Source organism: Lissotriton helveticus, chromosome 4_1 (genome assembly GCF_964261635.1).
Source record: "Lissotriton helveticus chromosome 4_1, aLisHel1.1, whole genome shotgun sequence".
Classification (NCBI taxonomy): Eukaryota; Metazoa; Chordata; class Amphibia; order Caudata; family Salamandridae; genus Lissotriton; species Lissotriton helveticus.
This window is the reverse complement of record NC_136063.1, coordinates 676,612,682-676,632,616: the sequence shown is the minus strand read 5'-3', so window position 1 is coordinate 676,632,616 and position 19,935 is coordinate 676,612,682.

Genomic DNA, 19,935 nt, shown 5'->3' with positions numbered 1-19,935 from the left:
TGCCTAACGTTGCGTCATGCGGCGCGGCCGTTTGCTGGCGGATGGTGCCCGCCTCCACTGGGTCTGGTTCATGGCATCTTTTTTTCCTTGATTAGCTCGACTGCCAGCCTGTGATCCTGAGCAGACCCACGGGACAGGGGCAAGCTGCGGGTTGTCCATCTGACCATGGGCCAAGCACCCTCATTTGATATTAGCCTGATTCCGTTCCTGACTTACGGCTAATCCTTTTATTTTCTCCTCACTAAGAAGACCGGCCATCCCAGGATTCATTGCGACGCCTATAGAAAATGAAATCCCTATGGCTTCTAAATATTTTGTAAGAAAAGTAAGGAATTGGGAGTGTTTCAAATGCAGAATGTTGTTCATTGTTTTACGCTGAAAAGAAATGTTTTGTGTTTTTTTTTAATAGTAAGAACCAAGTGTTGCTTTTATTTTTCTCATGGTAATGTGATGTCAACAAAAAGTTCAAGATATAGAGCCACTCTTGTTTTGTGAATAATGCAGATTTAATTCCATCCCTTTCATTTCCCATCCGTGTAAAACAGGCGACCTCAGACCCACAAACGTGTAATAACGATTCTATGGTATAACTAAAGTGTGAATTTACTCATCGAAATATAATGATCTTTCACAGCTCTCTGTCACGCGGGAGAGTTGTGTCTTTTAGAGTGGGTGGCCATGTCAGAGTAGCTTAAATCCGTGGGAAGTTAGTGTGATTTGTTTGGCCCAGAAGGAAGTCATTAGATTACTGGATAGGTCACTGGCACAGAAAGCCCATTAGGACTAGATCAGGTCCATCTGACATGAGACTGACTCTGTGGCAGAGCTATTATAATCACCCAATGTCTTTACTGTGCTCCAGACTCACATCAGTACCTGAAAATTCCCTCCATTGGCATAATTGTATTGTTCTTTGGTCTAGTGTCTAGCGCTAAGAAGCCCACCAGTGAACATTGTGCTGTATAAAATCATCATATATCGTACTTCATGCAAAAATGTTGTCAATTAGTCATTATTCTTGATATGCAAGCTCAGCTTTGAATTAGGAATATAATTATGAATGGATTGTCAGGCAAACTCAAGACTATCAAAAAGAGTTTTAACTGACTTCATGACATTATTGGATATCAACACGTCTCTGGCCTTCACAGATTAACCAATCACAAGGATTTGGAGCAGATTCAAAGATGGTACCTGATATATCGTGGCAGACAGATTTTCCATTCGTTTTACCCTTTTGACTTATCACCTCACACATCCACGAGTTTTGGCTATTGAAAGGCATACTGAGGGAGGCCCCTTATGTCGTGATCAAAGCCCCATGACCAACAGGCTAAAAAAGGATGGGCAGAAACATGTTGACCAATTTAAAGTGATAAGGATGGGCCCATAATTCCCCACATTTCCCATCATGCTATTTTTTTAATCCTATACTAGTGAACTCCAAAATCTATAAATCCATAAAGTAATCAAATGTCACCAGATAGAATTGTAATAAGTAATAGGAACAGAACAGTTATAAGACTAGGTTGGGTATTTTGGGAGGAAGAGCCGTACGATCCTTGTTAATAAAACCTCCCATTTTTTGTTTTAGTTGCAGGTGAATTACAGCAATATTTGTAAGAGCTAGGTAATATGCTTTATCATTCAAGTGCATAGATATTGGTCCGGCTATGGTGTGTGCTATACAAGTAGGTATTAATGTACAATATGGTGATTTGATGCAGCTATTGAGAGAGAACAGTATGTGACCTACAGATCTCAGTTTGACCTCTTGTCTGGGCCAACTCTCTCTTTCATCCTTCTGGGGTTGATAAAAGCGAACGCTTTACCTTGGTATTAATTGTGCCTTTTATTAACACTCTCAGATAATTTTGTATGTAATGTGCACTGTATAATCTTGATTAATATTATGAGTATTATATGCATACAGAGGATGCAAAGTTGGCGACAACGTAGTCTGGTCTGATAATGATATTGAGTTTTTCTGCTGGGACAAGAAATTGAGACCCAAGGCTGGACGTATTTCTTATAAATGTCACTGGAATTCAGCGATTTTAATATTGCTATATTATGCAAGCTTACTAGTAATCTAAATTGTATTTGGTGTATATGTAATAATGTGATGTTCTGATGAGCTCTCGCATTGTTCGGTGGTCACAGGGAGGGACATTACATCAAAAACTCTTACAGTCTGAGATGAATAAAACCTGCACCTGGTGTTGCAATAAAGTTGTTTTCTACACTGTAACAGGATTTAACTGTATATTGATAAGTACATTTTTTAACTTTATGGATAAGGTGCGGAAGAGACTTAAATCTGCAAGCAGGGTATTTTATTTATTAATGACATGATCTGTAATCAATGGCTAACACCATTATAGATCCTTTAACATAGAACCGGATAACTAATTTTGTTACTGCACATTTTTACTTTTTAAGAAATTCTTGTCACATAGTCTGTGATTTTAATTAATTAAATAATTGTACCCCCAAAAAGTGACTGAGAATACACATCTACACACTCTTTGGGTTAGCCCACTTCTGACAGTAGTCTGCATGAGAATCATTTAGAGTCTGGTTCCATCTATTACAGCACTGCCAGTGACTGCATTTTTTCCTGTACACATGTGCGTCCGTTCCAGGACTGGATTTTCTTTAGCACATTACAGTTCCCAAGACGCTGCTAGCAGGCTGCTGGTTTCATCTACAGTGTGTTGTGTCACATGCACCCACTGCCTATTAACCAGGTGCCCGTCATGAATGGTACTGTCCATAGTGTATCCATCATTGTTTTGCCATTCCAAGGTGGCCACCATGTTGGTTCTAAACATTGGGACCATACCATACTGCAACTTCAAACCTTGTATGCACAATACAACTGCAAGTCAGCCATCACCTGGTAGGCTGAATTTGAGTTATTTCAAGCATATGCCTGTTGTTTTTTCAAGCATATACCTGCTGTGTTTAGGCGGCAGCATTCATTCTTTTTCTACTTTTATTCCTTTAATTTAGCCTGCACATGTTGGATTTGTGCCTGCGTGTAAGTGTCAATTCAAGAATGGGTGGATGAATGGATGGATGCATGAGGGCAAGGATGAGTGATAGTAAATTATCATAAATGCACTCTGTATACCTAAACCCATCAATTACTTAATAGACCCTTTCATTTATAAACTATATCTATCGGTAAGTGCCAATGTTTGTTTTCGTTTTTGGTTTATAACTACACCATTAAAGAGTTTTTGGGATTAAATCCATTTTTATTAGTCTTACTAGCAGAAAATAATAACATTTAATATAACTGCTTGCCTACATCACAAGGCCGGCCAGGTAATTAGAGTTTTTAAAAGGACTTTTTATGATTGTAGTAATGTTAACAAAAAACATACTATCAACAAAAAGAAATACAGAGTTCCCCGGTTACAGTCAGCTAAAGGACTGTCATTGGTCTCTCTCTTGTTGGGTCAAACAGTAAAAAGGTGAGTGTAGTGAACCCTCTCTTGGAATTTTTGGGGTACCTCACACAAGTCGCCGGTTGGACTACACTTGTAATCCCACCCGGTGATCGTTCAGCGTCATCATCGGTACCCTGCCCCTGCGCCAGGCTGGCAGTGCAATGCCTGTCGGGCAACAATACTTGTTGCTCTTTGGCGGGGATCTTCTATTCCTTCGCCAAAGGGTGTGTGGATGTAAGGGGACCATGCAAGGAGGTAATATGTGAGTGTGCAAAAGTGAGCGTGGGTGAAATAAAAGGAGTCAGTGGAGTCCAAAAATTGGGATTTTAATGATATGGCTCACTGCTCTATTAAAAATACAAGGGGTATAGAGGCAGAACTATCAAGGTAGTAAGCCTCATTCAACCCTTGGTGAGTGGATGGTCAACATGTTTCTTGCTTATAGAGCAATTCGTCAGGACCAAGGGGTGCTCATATGATTTGCAAGGGCTCCCCCGTGATCAGGGGGCCCAGTATACGACCTGGTAGGTGTCGTATGGCAGTCCTTTCCTCAGGACCCTTCCCAGGACTAAATGGGAGAGAGAAGAGAGAAGTGTACTGTTAAGGAGAGACCAGAGAGACATCATGGACAAACGTGGAAACATTCGCGTTTTGTGACTGTCATAATATACAGTGGGTGAGCATGCCTTTGGTTTGCTCAAGGAAGATCGCATGCTTAGTGGTATCCAACAAAGTTGGTTGGAAGTTTGTCATGCAGTGAAAAACCTGTGAAAATCAAGGGCTATTACTGTGCTGTCAGCATGCGCGATAGCTAGTGGAAATTGAGACAACATTTGTGGGGAGAAAATCAGACTTCAAACATGTCTTTGTGAAGTTTCAGAAAAGAACACTAGATGGAGTCAGTGTATGGGTAACTAACCCTTGGATTAAACCGTAACACCAGCCGCAATAATACAGTGATGGTAAAATTTAGAACAACCTTACCCGTTTATTACACTACGGAGGCTTCCTCGAGCTGACCGGGTGGGGCCAGGACTTGGTGGATACCACCTGTTAGGAGGAAGTATCCCCGCCATGTTATCGATTGGCGGTCAATGCGTCTCCCCATTCAACTGCTTAAGGCTTGGTCCCGCCGTGGCGCTCAGAAAGAGGCGCACGCGGGGGCGCAGAATGGAGCATATGTGCCTTACCTCGGAGTTCCTGGCGTAGGGCGTCTAGTCACCTACCCTTCCCACTGCGGACGGTGCCGCAGATCAGCCGGTAAAGCTTAGCGTCCCGGGCGCACTACTTATGACCCGTGTGTGTGGCCAGTTTAGTGGGCGTGGCCCCGGCGTGTTGCCAGGCAACGAGTGGTAAATAATGGACACAGAAGATTCACTCGCTCCGTGTGTTGCCGGTAGTTAACAACGAAGACGGCTTCGCGTGCTAACGAGGAGGGAGGGAAACGTGAGTGCCATCTTGAGAGGGAGGTGGAAATAGGCAGCTTAATGGTTATGGGCTGGGTTCGGCATAGTAAGGACAAAACAGTCCATTGGTCAGCTATCTAGTGAGCATTGTCCAGGGCACCGCATCGTTGAGCCCGTTTTCATCTGTGTGTAGACGGTGTACCCATCTCTGCTCCAGTCTGAAGAGGGATTGCTGATTCATACCAGGTTGGCATTCTAGAACTGTCCACTTTATGTCCTCAGTGGTATGTTTATGTTCCTTGCAATGTTCATACAGCCCGGTGTGTGTTTTGGAGCATCGAATATTACTGTTGTGCTCCATTATCCGTTGTTTCACCGGGCGCATTGTCATCCCGATATAGAGCAATCTGCAGGGGCACACCAAGATGTATATACATCTCGAGCTGTTACAATTGGTGTGTTTGTGAAAGGTCCAGGTGAAATCTCCTGGGAGTTCGATTGTTCTGCCTTGGATGGTTTGGGGGCATACCACACAGGAACCACATTTGTAGTGTCCAGTGACAGGGGGAAGATCCCAAAGGGTCCTGACTGGTCGAGTTTGTAATTTCTTAGGGCGAGTGTGGATCAATGTGTCCTTGAGGTTGGCAGTCCTTTTGAAAGCGAACCGTGGTCGTGCCAATTCCATCCCAGTGGAGTTCAAGATACCCCAATGTGTCATCACGGCTTTCTTGATAAATGATGAATGCCTGGTGTAGGAGGTGACACAGGTGATGATGTCATCTGGTTCTTTAGGGTGGACCTCTAGAAGGGCATCTCTATTGTTGTTCAATGCTCGTTTGTACGAATTCTTTAACAACCGGGTGGGATACCCTCTGTCCTGGAGTTTATGCTGTAGGGTCCGGGCCTCTTGTCTGAAGTCTTGGACAGAGCTACAATTCCTCCGAATTCTAAGGAATTGCCCAAAGGGTAAATTATCTCGCAGGGCTTTAGTATGGTGGCTTTGGTAGAGAAGCAAGCTATTTCTGTCCGTATCTTTCTTGTATAGCGTGGTGGTTATTGCTTCGGGTCCCAGATTGATGGTGAGATCAAGGAATGGTATGGACGTCTCCGAGATGGTTCCAGTAAATTTAAGGAAGGGGTCTTGTAAGTTAATCCAGTCACAAAAGGCTTCACAGCTGGGACGGTCCCCTTTCCAAAGAATCAAGATGTCGTCGATAAAGCGACGCCAGAGAGTTAAGTTCTCTCGGTAGGGGTTTTGCTCCGGAGGGTAGATGTACCTCTTCTCGAACGAAGCCATATAAATGCAGGCCAAGCTCGGCGCGAAGGTAGAACCCATCGAAGTCCCCCGCACTTGATGGTATAACTGGGATTCATACCTGAAGAAGTTCTCGGTCAGGGCGATGTGGGCCAGTTCCATAATGAATGTTATTGGTGTTGGGGATAACCATTCCTCTTCTCGCATCAGCGAATCCACTGCTTCCAGGGTTGCTTGTTGCGGGATATTAGTATAAAGTGCCTCCACATCGAGGGTAAGAAGCAAGTCAGTGTCCTCTCTGCCATCTATGTCTGCAATTAGACGGAGTACATCCCTGGTGTCTTGCAGGTAGGATGGTATCTGTTTGACGTAAGGTTGGAAGAACGCATCACAAAATTGTGACAGTGGTTCTAGTAGAGATCCAATTCCAGAGACAATGGGTCTCCCAGGGACAGGAGACGTGCCCTTGTGTATTTTCGGGAGAGTATAAAAGTAGGGGATAACAGGATCCGGAGTGATCAAGAAATCTGCTTCCTTTCTACTAATCCACTCGTTAGTCTCCCCCTCAATCACAAGGCCCATGATGGTAGTTGTCAATCTTTTAGTTGGGTCCTCAAGGAGAGGTCTGTAATGGTTGGTATTTGTCAATTGTCTTCTGCACTCACGATCATAGTCTTCGTAGTTCTGAATGACCGTGGCGCCCCCCTTGTCTGCTTGTTTAATGACGATCGACTCGTCTTGGCCTAGTGTTTTGACTGCTAGTCGTTCTATATTGGACAGATTGTGGAAGGTTTTCTTCGAAGGTATCTCACGCATGCTCCTCAGGACCGCCCGCTCAAAAGTCAGGACTTCGGGTGGTACCATCCCGTCAGTGGGAGTAAAGGTGGAGGGTTTTCTTAGACCTGTATCAAGATCCGGGAGCTCAGGTTGGTTTTCAAAGAATGCCCGAAGACGGATTTTCCTAAAAAATTGTTTCAGTTCGATCATCTCTTAGAATGGGTCTGGGGTCGGTGTGGGAACAAAGCCAAGACCTTTCTCTAGTACTCGTGTTTCGGTTGGTGTCAGGGTTCTCTTTGATAGATTGACAACTAAGCTCGTCTCCCCCTGGATGACATGCTCCTGGTCTCCATTGCTGCTGGTGCTGGTATCTGGTCCTGCCACTGTACACCCTTTTGCCCTCCTCGCTTTCGCCCTCTTCCTCTGCCCCAGCCTCTGCCGTGAAAAGGTGGCAGATTGGGGGGGTAGAATTGCGGGGGGCCCTGTGGGTAGAAGGGGTACTGCCAGGGGGGTGCCATCTGTGGTGGCCCATGGAAGGCTGGGCCTTGGTAATAGCCTTGTTGCCATGTCCGAGGTGGTCGGGGATTTCTTGGTGGGACTCCCCCACTGGAATCACTACTATCCGATCCACGTCTGGTATCGCTCCCTGAGTTTTCATCAGAGGAGTAGGTTTTCTTTTTCCCGTTGTAATCATCCTTCAAGTAGGGGTAGACTTTTTCTTTTACAAATTTGGCAATATCTTTCTCGAGTTTGGTTGTTTTTTGTTTCAGTAGAAACTCATGGTGATCCGCCATTTCTTGATTTATTTCCGAGAGTTTGGTCGTGAACGCTGTCTTATTGTTCTTGGATATGGCGGTTTTCATGGTAGCTTCCATAGCGGAGATCTTCTCTATTAAAGCATCTGATAGACGCTTCGCCGTTTGACTGATGAGAAAGAGGAGATCCTTGGTGCATTTCCACGAAACTTGACACCACTCTAATTTGAACCTTTTGTCGTCCAGAAATAGTCTCGGAATTATGTTCACTATCAAACCTTGTGGGGCTATATTACTCCTCAAGTATTCAGTCATCATGATTCCGTGAATGGTGATCCTGATGAGTTCCTTTTTCATTTCCGATAGTATGGTCCAATCATCGGAAGATGCGCCAGATGATGTGGTAGGGGGATTTGTAAGGAGGGATGGTGTCGATCTTAGGGCATCGGCTATGATGTCCTCATTGAAACTCAGCCCTGGGACGTCCTCCATGGTCGTAAGGGTTCCGGATGCGGTGCCAAGGATGTCTGCCGGCCAGAGTGAGGTGATCGTTAAGATTAATGTGATTCTCCCACTTAAAATGTTGTCTCAGTGCTTTTTCGAGGTCTGTGATTATATGGTTTAAAATTACTTGAAATGGGCCTGTACTGAGGCCTTCATTGCTTAGGATGTGGGCGTGTGACCCAAAATTTGGAAGACCTCTGGCAATGCCCTTTTGCCAGTGCCTTAGATGCAGTGCCCAGTTGGCTCTGGGAACAGGAATTGTCCTCCGAAATTACCGGCTGGCCTGTCTCCCTCCCACAGAGCTGACAGGTTACAGACAGAGTCTGTGCCTGGCAGGCTCTGGTGGCATGCTTGCACGCCCATGCCCCCAGAACCTCCTGCGTGTAGCCCAGCAAGCTTTGTGCTTGAGCGTGACTTTCGGTCTCGCCCTTCAAGACTTGCACCCACTCTCTGCAAAACCTTCTGGTCACAATTCTCAAAGTGAAGATTTCTTATATAACTAAAGTTTATTTGTGGTGAATTTTGTATAAAGAAGAAATCAGATATGTAAAAGCAACATAAGATGGTTGAAAATGGTTTGCTGTCAAAATGATCGAAGCACGTATAATTAACTATCCATGCATAGGAAGTCCTGTTTCGGAACTGCTGTTAAAGGAAACAAGCATTGGCATAACCAATAGGTCTCGCCTTTGGGACCTTATAAGAGTTTAGCCACGCAGCAGTTGATGTAAGGATATTGTGCTGCATAACTAAACACTTATAAGGTCCCAAAAGCGAGACCTATTGGTTATGCCAATGCTTTTTATCAATGTAGTAGTCAAAGCGCTAAAATAAATTACAGCTGCACCCTGCGCAGAGAGCGCCGTTGCAGTGTCAGGAATTCGCTGTGGGGCCAGATTCAGATGCTGACACGTCCTGCCTCCAAGAAACTCCCTTTCCTAATTCCAAAACACGAACCCCAGAGCGAATCAATAATAATGAGGGACTTCATTATAGACACGTTTTTGTAGATATTCTCGTCTGTGAGGGACACCAACAAAGAGTGTTGCAACCAAGTTCGAATTTCGGCATCAGCTCAACATCCTGTCATTCTGAACAAATCACTTAACATCCCCGTGCCAAGAAAAAAGGTCTAACCTTGAATTTAATCTGGTGCTTATGAAAAAGAAAGATTCCGGACCGCTGCATAAAACGTGCAGAAAAGAAAGCTTGCACAAACTTGAAAAACGATCAACCTCATTTTTGGCCATAATATCTAGCAACTCCTCAATTATGTTATTTCCATCTTATGTTTTCCTGTGCCGATTCTCATGGATTTGCGTTGATAACGTGGGGCTACAATGGAAACTACATGCCCCATAATGCAAGATGGAGAAGAGGAAGAAAGGGGGCGTGTGTAAAGCTTGTTTGGTGCCCGAAATGCAGCTCAAGGAAGCTCCTCAAACACTGCCAAATGCCCAAATCCCTATTTCGCATTGTTTTAGACGTGGAGTCCTCACCCTTTCACATGCACTCGTCTCCAAAGGTGCAATTGGGCTAGAATAGGGACTGGTCAGATTTTATTTCCCCACGCACTTCCGGTCACGCCGGAAGTTCTGCAGTTTGGAAAGCCATGTTTGGCGAGCGTTGTGATGGTGAGGGCAAGTGAGAGCCGTCGAGATCTTTGGGGGTTCAGAGATGACGATTCCATTGTGATGTCTGAGGCCTGGTTATCCCGACTGCTGCAGGAAGATGTTCCAAACGAAATAATTGTTTATCCTAGCAGGAGGCAGCAGGTAATAACGATTGTGGGGCACGGCTCTGGCATGTCCTTTTTGTTAGGGAGGGGGATGGGAAGGGGGGGGCAGTTTTATGTAGCGCGAACTCATACACGCACACCAGTTGCGTTACCGATGGACACATGCATTTTTGGGTGGAACGAGAAAATGAGGTGATTTGCCCCAGAATCATAGGATGTTGAGCCGACGAAACTCAAACCTAGTTACAGCTCCAAAGCCGGCAGCTCGGCCATGCTTGTTAGTTTTACTTTTAGCGCTCTTAGCAGCTCCCACAAATTACACAAGGAGAAGTCCCAAAAGACACCAGCAGTAACAGAATACATGACCTACCTGTGTGCTCATTGCGCGCAGACTAACAAAGATTATTCTATGTAGAAAATACTCAATGCGCATCTTTTTAAGCAGTTTGTGCACTCACTTGTTAAAAAGAGCGCATGCCTCAGTGATTGAGTAAGTAGGTGAAGTTACACAATAGAGGTTTATTCATTCACTCATATCACTCTTTCAAATAATGTACGCCTCCACGCGATTCAGTTTGCAGTTACACATTACAGGTTCATTCATTCATTTTAGTCTTTCATAGAGTGCATGCTTTTACGTGAGTGGGTTTGCACTTACCCAATACATAATTCATTCACTCTTTTAAAAAACGTAGGCCTCAGGGTATGATTCCGTTGCAAAGTTACGTAATACAGATGTAATCATTCCTTTCACTATTCCATTCATTTGTTCTCCTGTTTTTGTACAAAGGTTCAGTGAATTGCCTTTTTCTCAGGTCAAGGTTGGATTGTGCATCCAGCATGGGGAGAGCTGGCAGATTTGTTTTACTGTAAATGCCCGCTATTATTTATCCCACCTCGGAATGATGAAATGCCCACACACCAAAATGTAAAAGGTGACTCGCGTGGCACGCACAGGGGCAGACAGGGACAGACACTCGAATGTAAAAGGTGACTCGCGTGGCACGCACAGGGACAGACGGGGACAGGGGCAGACCGGGACAGGGACAGCCACGGACCGGGACAGCCACGGACCGGGACAGCCACGGACCGGTACAGCCATGGGGACAGGGACAAACACAGGGATGGACAGGGACAGCCACGGACCGGGACAGCCACGGACCGGGACAGCCACGGACCGGGACAGCCACGGACCGGGACAGACACAGGGACCGACAGACACAGGGACCGACAGACACAGGGACCGACAGCCACTTAGAAGGACAGCCACTTAGAAGGACAGCCACTTAGAGGGACAGCCACTTAGAGGGACAGCCACAGGGACAGGAACAGGGACGGACAGGGACAGACACGGGCAGGGGCAGGGCCAGACACAGGGCCAGACACGGGCAGGGACAGGGACAGACACGGGCAGGGGCAGGGACAGAGTGTGTGTGACACACACAGGGACGGACAGGGACAAACACAGGGACAAACACAGGAACAGACAGGGACAGACACGGACAGGGACAAACAGAGGGACAGACCGGGACAAACACAGGGATAGACCGAGACGGGACAGATAGACACAGAGGCAAAGACAGGGACAAACAGGTAGACAGAAAGGGAGAGAGAGGGAGAGGAAGACTGAGGGAGGGTGGCAGAGGGAGGGTGAGAGAGGGATAGAGAGAGAGAGGGCGGCAGAGCGGGAGGGAGGCAGAGGGAGGGAGTCAGGGGGAGGGAGAGAGTCAGGGGGAGGGAGAGAGTCAGGGGGAGGGAGACGGACAGAGGGGGGGAAGACACAGAGAGAGAGGGGGAGACACAGAGAGAGAGGGATGGAGAGCAGGAGTGGTGGCAAATTAACTTCATTCACCTACACGTGGAAAGGCTATGCTGGTTCTTTTAGTGAACTCCCCATGACCTGAATACTGCTGCCCTATGATGAATAATGTTATTCCTGCCAGCATTGCAATCACAGTATTTTTGTGAAACTGAAACCAGAAGCGCACTGCAACCGGACAAGGAACTATATCGAGGCACATTGTTAGTACTGACAAGCTAGTAATGCGAGTCTCTAGTTTTCATTGTGCCTTATGGGTGAAGGATAACATAAAGGGCACAGGCATTGAAAAAATATTAAACAGTCCAATCTGTTTTATATGGAGAAACAATATAGGTAAGGAAGCGGCTCTGGGACTCGAACCCGGGACCGTGCAATTAAAAGAGCAGTTCTTACCGCTCGGCCAATTAGCCCTGCCAAAAACACACTTAGAGATGCGGTAAATGTTTTATTTTCCAAATTCCCACTCTGCTTACCCCTCACCTTGAACAGGTACCTAAATAAATAGGAAGTGGATCTCACACATGCCCTACACACATCCGGGAGCACGGAAGTGGCGTCATTGCACTGTAGAACACATGGAATTCCGAGAGGGTGCAATGGTGGATGGGGTACGAAGGCGCAGACTCGCTCTCTTTTGATTCTTTTCCAGAGTTTTGCACAGCAAAGGAAAACTGCATGCGATTCGGCAGCTCAGGTAAGCTTGGGCGTGCAGAACTGGTTTGTGGGAAATTGAGTTGGGTATTCATATATGAGAGTGATTTTAGAGCGCCTCCAGCAGTGGACTGAGGACCGGGGCATAATTTCGGATATCCAATTTGGATTCCGAGAAGGATTTGGTACCCTAGAGCAGGTCCTCAATCTTACTCTAATAATGGGGAAATACACACAGGCCATTCCCACTAAGATATATATGGCCTTTGTTGACCTCTCCGCAGCTTTCGACTGCGTGTCGCACAGAAAGCTGTGGAGGGTCTTAGCTCAATTGGGAATAGATCCACCCCTTTTAGATTTTCTCAAAGAGCTCTACACTGGGGCCACAGCCAGAGTACGCTTTGGCGTCAATGGTGAGCTGACGTCTCCGTTTAGCGTAGGGCGTGGGGTCAGGCAGGGATGCGTCCTGGCCCCCTTCCTCTTCTCACTCTACACCAATGGTCTGGAGGGGGAGATGTTGGGGGGGGCCCAGGACCTCCCACGCATAAACCGTCGCCTGATCCCAGCCCTGCTCTACGCGGATGACGCCGTCATTTTAGCACGAACACCCAAAGAGCTCCAAAAAGCAGTGAATAGATACACGTCCTTCATGGGCAACTTAGATTTAAGGGTGAACGTAAAAAAAACGTTCGTAATGACAGTTGGCAGACACCGAAAAAGAACCTATCCTATAGTTCTTAATAATCAAAAGCTCGAATCTACCCCACATTATCCCTACTTGGGGGTTATGATAGATGACCAACTCTCTTGGAAGCAAGCAGTGAGCACCAGGGCACTTTTATTTAGGAGATCAATTGCAGCACTAATAACTTTTTCCCAGAAATTAGGCAAGAGACCGCCAATAGAGCTCCTTAAGATTTATAACGCCAAATGCCAGGCAATAGCTACATATGGTGCAGGAGTCTGGGGGTATACAGACGTCAGCCCTATTCAAAGGGTGGAAAACACCTTTTTAAGATTCTTACTAGCTACCCCCAAAGGCACCTCAATCTACGCAATGCACCTAGAACTAGCCATACCCTACTTAGAGGATTTAATTAAAATTGAACCTCTGATGTTGTGGCGCCGCATTTGGAAATCAAACAAAAACGCTCTGACTCAAGCCATTATCACAGATGCAATGAATATGGACAACTCTGCAAAAATAAAGTGGCTCCTATATGTCAGGAACTTTTTTACCGATTTAGGCTTCGAGAACTACTATTCAGACCCGACAACTATAACGGTCATTCCAAAAAAAGATCTTAAACGCCGAGCTTTATGTCATTTGGAATCGTTAAGGCTCGCCTCCAACTCCACAAAAACGGCAGTGATTCATTCAAACATGATACAAATAGCCTTTGTCATTCACCCGTATTTAGAACTCCAAATATCAACTTACGAGAGAATGCTTATTACAAGATTCAGGCTAAATATTTTCTTTAGAATGGTCACCTTTCCCTCACAAAATTGTTGGGAAGCTACACTCCCGCCGTGTCCCTGTGACGGTACATCAATGCAGTCGAATCTGCACGTGATCCTACTTTGTAAATACCACCAAGCCCATAGAAAGATCTGGCTTTTACCAATATTAAAATCTTGGGGACTGAGACAGTGCAGACCCGCTCTTCTAAGACTGCAAATGTTGGAAACACCGAATGTCTGTTACTTTATTAGTAGTTTCTTAAAGTGTATTATGAAACATAGAAAGAATCTCTAACAATCCTGTCAGTTTGAGCATAAGCGGTACTTTGCACATTTCTTGACTAATTTTTCTCTTTTTAATTGCGAAATGAATTTTATCAGAAACATATGTAACATGTTTACTTTTACTGTGTTTTGATATTTTGTGTACTTTTATGGTTTTTCCACTGTGAATAAGCCGAATAAAGATTTATATATATATATTCATATATGCTTAAACTCGCTTGGTTTGTTTGTGGCCAAAAGTTCAAAAGGTCAACCTGACCTCCTAAAAGAGGGAAGTGGCACAGATGCACTTCATAATGAGAAGTGTTGCTTTTTAAACGCCACGATGTAACTTACTGGCTTTTGCGGTAACCGGATGGTGTGCCTGTTCGGGTGGCCTGGCTCTGCGACCTAGAATTTGGAGAACCTCACAGACATTACATCAAGGCCAGGAAACCCCATTATTGGATCCGGCTTAATTTCGTCAGCGGGGCATGGCCTTACCCTGGTAGGATGTTCTCCACCAGCGCAGGCAGCCCCTGTGCAGATCTTGGATGCCGTCATGTAGGGCCGCAGGATGGAGGTCCTCGCACGACCTGCTTGATAAACAACACAGAGGGGGGCGAACCTAACCCTGCCATTTGCAGAATGTTGCCCCCGACCATTTTTTTCTATGTACACTGTACTGTGGTCCCAAAGAAACACCACGCCGCTCACTTGCACCATCGCTGGGTCCTGGAACTAATAAAGCCACAGATTGCTGGTGCCCTTTACTTCCCGGCTGCTATGCCTCAAACTGAGGATGAGCGCTCTGAATCTTCTAAAGGGCCCAATACTATAGATTGTGCAGTGGTGGGCGCAACTCTGTTGTCTGCTCCCTGCTTGTCATTCCCTGGGAAAAGATGGAGTGCCCACGCTCACTGCGATCCACTTCCCTGCATTAACCGTCCGTGGCACCTAATGTTTTTTGTGAGGGGCACATGCGGCAGCAGCGTAATGGAAAATTCCCCCCACACACAGCCAAACCTGTATTAAGGAGCCCCTCATTAATGCCCCATGAAAGGATTGTGGTGGGCATCTGGTGACCTGACATTATATATCATATATTATATATCCATTGTCCATAGTTTGGATCACAGAGTTGTGCCCTGTTCCTTATAATCTTGAGTCCATTAAGTTATGTGGTCAGTGCCCCATTCCGCAAGGCGGTGAACAGTGCCATGGGGCAAACTTGCATTGCTCTTACTAAGCATGGCCTCATGGCTCTGTTTGCACTTGTCAACTGGTATTGGGGGATTCTGTTGCCCAAGCAGAACCACACCCAGCCACTACTGCCTCAATTTCCACTCTGGTTGATTTAGGACTATGAAAATGCATGAATATACATACAGTGTTAAAATATATGTTTGCATATGTGGTCCTAGATCATATTATTGTACAAGGACTCCTTCATACTTAACAGCCGTCTGCAAAGAGCAATGGGTAAGGGGTCGTAACTCCTTGAGAATTTGCGCTACAAATGGCATGCAAATCTGGCACATAGACTTGATTTGGGATTTAATTTCAGCGCTCCCAATAATTAGATCAGTTGCCCTGTTCCTAGCATTTGGTTGTAAGCTCCTATTTGGATTTCTGGTAGGTATGGTCATTTTTTAGACTGTTTTCCAAATAAGAATACTGTAAGTAGAGTTCAGGCTCAACATGGCTGCCTCCATAATGGTTTTGTAAATGAAATCTGGTATTGATTGCTTTCTGTTTGCAGAGGAAGCGTGACAGTGTCTGGTGAATAGCAGCGGTTTCTTCACTTGGACAGGCAAGTCTTCTTTCTTTACCTCCTGCCCACCTCTTCATCAATGCCTTGCTCTCACCATTACCTCTATGACCAGGTAACCTTGATGTTAAACTTATGAACCCTTGTAACCATATCTCATCGGGCACACTATATGAAATAAAAGGATTGGAACATTTTAAAGGCAGCCCAGTCCTATTAAAAACCTAAAATGGTGGTGTTAACATGATACTGATGTATGTTAATTTCTTTTTACTCCAGGCTCTATGAAGTCTATGTGCAGGGATGAAGGCTGGCCATCACTGGACAACAGAACTGTGAGAAGGAAGCTGGCTATAAAGATTTGCAATACTGGAAGAGGACTAAAGAAAACTCTGAATCTAAAAACAAACATTGAAGTTGATGGCTTTCATTAATCCTTTTTGTAGTATTCTGTCATTTTTCCCCTCTTGAACAGTGTCCGGGACTTTCTCTATGTTCTCTTGGTCAGTATCCTGGCTCCTATGGGGCCAAAGGTGTGTTTTAGATCAATAAAATTACATGTTAACACATCCCCTTTGATGCTTTTTCATTTAACCATTACTTTTGTTCAGTCTTTTTCCACTGGTCACCACATTAAACAGCTTCAGATAATGCTTTGTACCTCAAAGTAAGACAAGTCCCAGTGAGTCAGGAGTTGGGAGTAGCTGCATAAGTTGTAATCTTATCTGAATGCAAAGTATAACATTGTTGAAGCTACTACCTTTGTATGCATATGGTATCTCTACAGCACAAAGATAGCCAAAAGGAATATTTCTGAGATCTATTTTGTACAGTGCCCGCATCTCACATTAGAGTTTAAAAAGTAATCTGTCCACAGTAGGAGAATATTGATCTTATAATTGGGACAAGATTAATGGAAGTTTTGTTTTTGGTTTGCTTAAGTTTTATAATGCGGACTTGACGCAAAATCTTTTCAGGATTTATAAAGGAGAGCAAATTGGTATTTGGTACAACACTCATCCACAATGGGAAAAGTTTTCAGCTTTTTCTAGGCATAGTATTTTTTTTGTACTGCAAGGGGGCCCTTCCAGTACAAAACCTAAGCTAGACTCTCACAGACACCTTTGCACCATAGTGCAAATATGTGTGCATGGCGCTCGACTGCCTAATGGTGCAGTAGTGCAAGGGAGAGGTGAAGACATGGCACTTTCCTACTCTCACCCTGTGATGCAATGCTGCAAATTTGGGTGTTTTGCTGCGTTAAGTGACACTTTTGTAAATCTAGGTCTTACTTTAGAACTCATGGCGTTGCAAATAATTCATGGTATTGTAAAAAAAAATAAGGCATATTGCATCCAAGAGGCCTGTTTATGACAGGAAGGTTCATTGAGGAGGTGAGCCTATAAATATTTCCCTACCAGCAAATCCATATTCCTAAACTAATAGTGGGACCCTGCAAGGGAATACTGGCAGTTGGCTAATGTGCTTGTAACATGGAATTTTTAAGGTGTAATCCAGCCCGTAATGATTTATTAGTGATCCACAGCCACTTAATGTATTCATTTAATCACCTGGGAGCTATATCTACACTTGGCCTGCCGTTGGCATAAAATCCTGCAAGAATATTTCATAACCACTTTAAAGACCTTATGTAGTCATTGTCTATTAATCCAAGCTCATTCTGTAGTTGCCCTAATATAATCCTAAATAATCTATGCTCATTTTTGAGTTATCATTAAATCATCCAGGAGTAATCCACATTCATCCTGAAATTATCATGGGATCATTCCAGGTAATCACCTTCCATCATAAAGCGGTAATAGGATCATCCAGGAATAATCCCCAATCATCCTTGAATTGTCTGGATCCCATCCTGGAGTAATTCACACTCATCCCAAAGTTGTCCAATAGTATTCGTGGAGTTGTAACAGGTAATCACTCCCTGCCAGTGGAAGTCATCAGAACACCATCCTAGAGTAGTTTTTGTGATTACAGTAAGAGTCATCCCATTTAAATATTTTCCCCTGTGGGCAGACTTCAGGATGGTCTGGGATGACGTCCCCAGTTAATTGCAGGAATCGCCTGGCTGAAGTCATCCAATGACTTCAGAATCACTCCAGGATGATCTTCCTTTTTGACCAGGGGGGCCTTTGGTGTATGCCAATTGTGGTATCCTTCCTGCTCTCGCCAGTGTAGGGAATCCTCACTGGCACCTTGGTGTTTTACACTGGTGGACCACTGCCCGTGAAGGGTTCCAGGGAAATGTTATGTTTCAATAGTGAGGAGTTGTAGAGCTGAAAGCTGTAGGAAGGAGGCCTCAGGTGTAGGATCAATCATAATAAAGACGCATTTATTTTTATCATTCAACTGCATGCTGCCCATCTTTACAATGGAAATGAGTGGAAACTAGCCTGGATGGTACAAACCATGAACACCTCAACTCTACCAGCTCCATTGGATTCTACAAACGCATCAGAGGGGCTTCCTCCGGACTATCTAATGATTCAAGTAAGAGTATTCTCCCCTGTGAGTGTCCAGTGCATGTTCTTGCTGAAGTCGCTAAACTCTATTAAGCTACATATAGCTATATTTTGGGCCGGGAGCATTTTCAGACTGAACTTTACCACTACAATGTAGGGGCAAACAGGGTAAGAGGTGTGCGCTGCTATGCTAAATCTTGCAAGGAAGGAGTGTGTAACAAAATTTACTTTGTATTGGGTCAATGGCGGACAGGATTTATGCTAGACATTGTAGAGAAAAAACGAGCCCTTACTTCTAGAGCTTCTTTTGTCTCACTCTCGATATTGGTCAGCAGCCTGTTTTCCATCAATCCTCGAGTCCTTTTGTTGCACTCATTTCACCGTGTTGGGAACATGCGATCAGCAGCCTGACTCTACAAGGTTGTTTTCCGTGCACAGTCTGTTTTCAACACTTTTACTTTGGAGCACCACCTGAACACCGCATAGAAACGCTGAGAAGCATATTATGCTCATATACGCACAGGGAAAACTCACTGTTATCATGGGACACATTCTCGCAGCCTCATTGTGAAGAAAATCTGTTGGACATAAAGCACTCCTCACACCGCAATGTCTCTTGGAGGAAATATGGTTGTGAGCTGAACACTGCGATTGGCTCACACTGCTTCAAGATTCCTGCCTGCGATTGGCTCAAATTTTAGCGAGAGTCTGAAGCCGATCTCTGCGATTGGCTCACATTTTCAGCTGTCTAATGCTATGATTGGTTCACATGACGAGTCTTGTGAAGCCATCCCCAGAACGATACTCTTTGCAACACTAGCCTACAGACCACCTGGCCCGCAGCTCATTCACGAAAGTCATCGCCGATCTCATCGCACCTCACGCCCTCTCCTCAAAAGACTACATACTATTCGGAGACCTGAACTTCCATCTGGACAACCACAGTGACTCCAAAATCACCGCCCTCCTAGAGTACCTCACCAACATAGGGCTGAAGTAACTTGTCGCTGACCCCACTCAGACAGCGGGACACACACTTGACCCCATCTTCACAGGAGGAAACAACATCTTCTTCAGCCACACCACAGAACTGCTCTAGTTTGACCAGAACTGCATTCATTTCTCCTTTACTAAACCTACCGCACACAAGCATGCATGCTGCCTCTCATGTAGAATCTAGAACAAAGTCTCAAAAGAACACCTCACCTCTGCCCTCAACTGCGCTCCACCCCCAACTACAACAGACACCAACACTGCAGTAAGCAATATTCACCAATGAATCACAAACTGAGCCAACAAAATCGCCTCCCACCAGAACACCGTGAGAACGACACAACAAGAAAGCTAACTTGTTCACAGTGGCACTCCATGAATCCAAGCGTTCCTGCCGATGACTGGAAAAGACATGGATACAAAAGGGGATGATGGACGGAGCGTTTGAGCAAATCAAACACTCACCCCCAGTCAACTGATCTGGGTTTAATCCATCACCATTCTTTAGCCCACTCAGCCACCCCATTTCAGACATGGCTATATGCAAATCAGTCTGACCCTGTGCCTCATGGGAACAGTCCAGCCCAAACTGCCAAG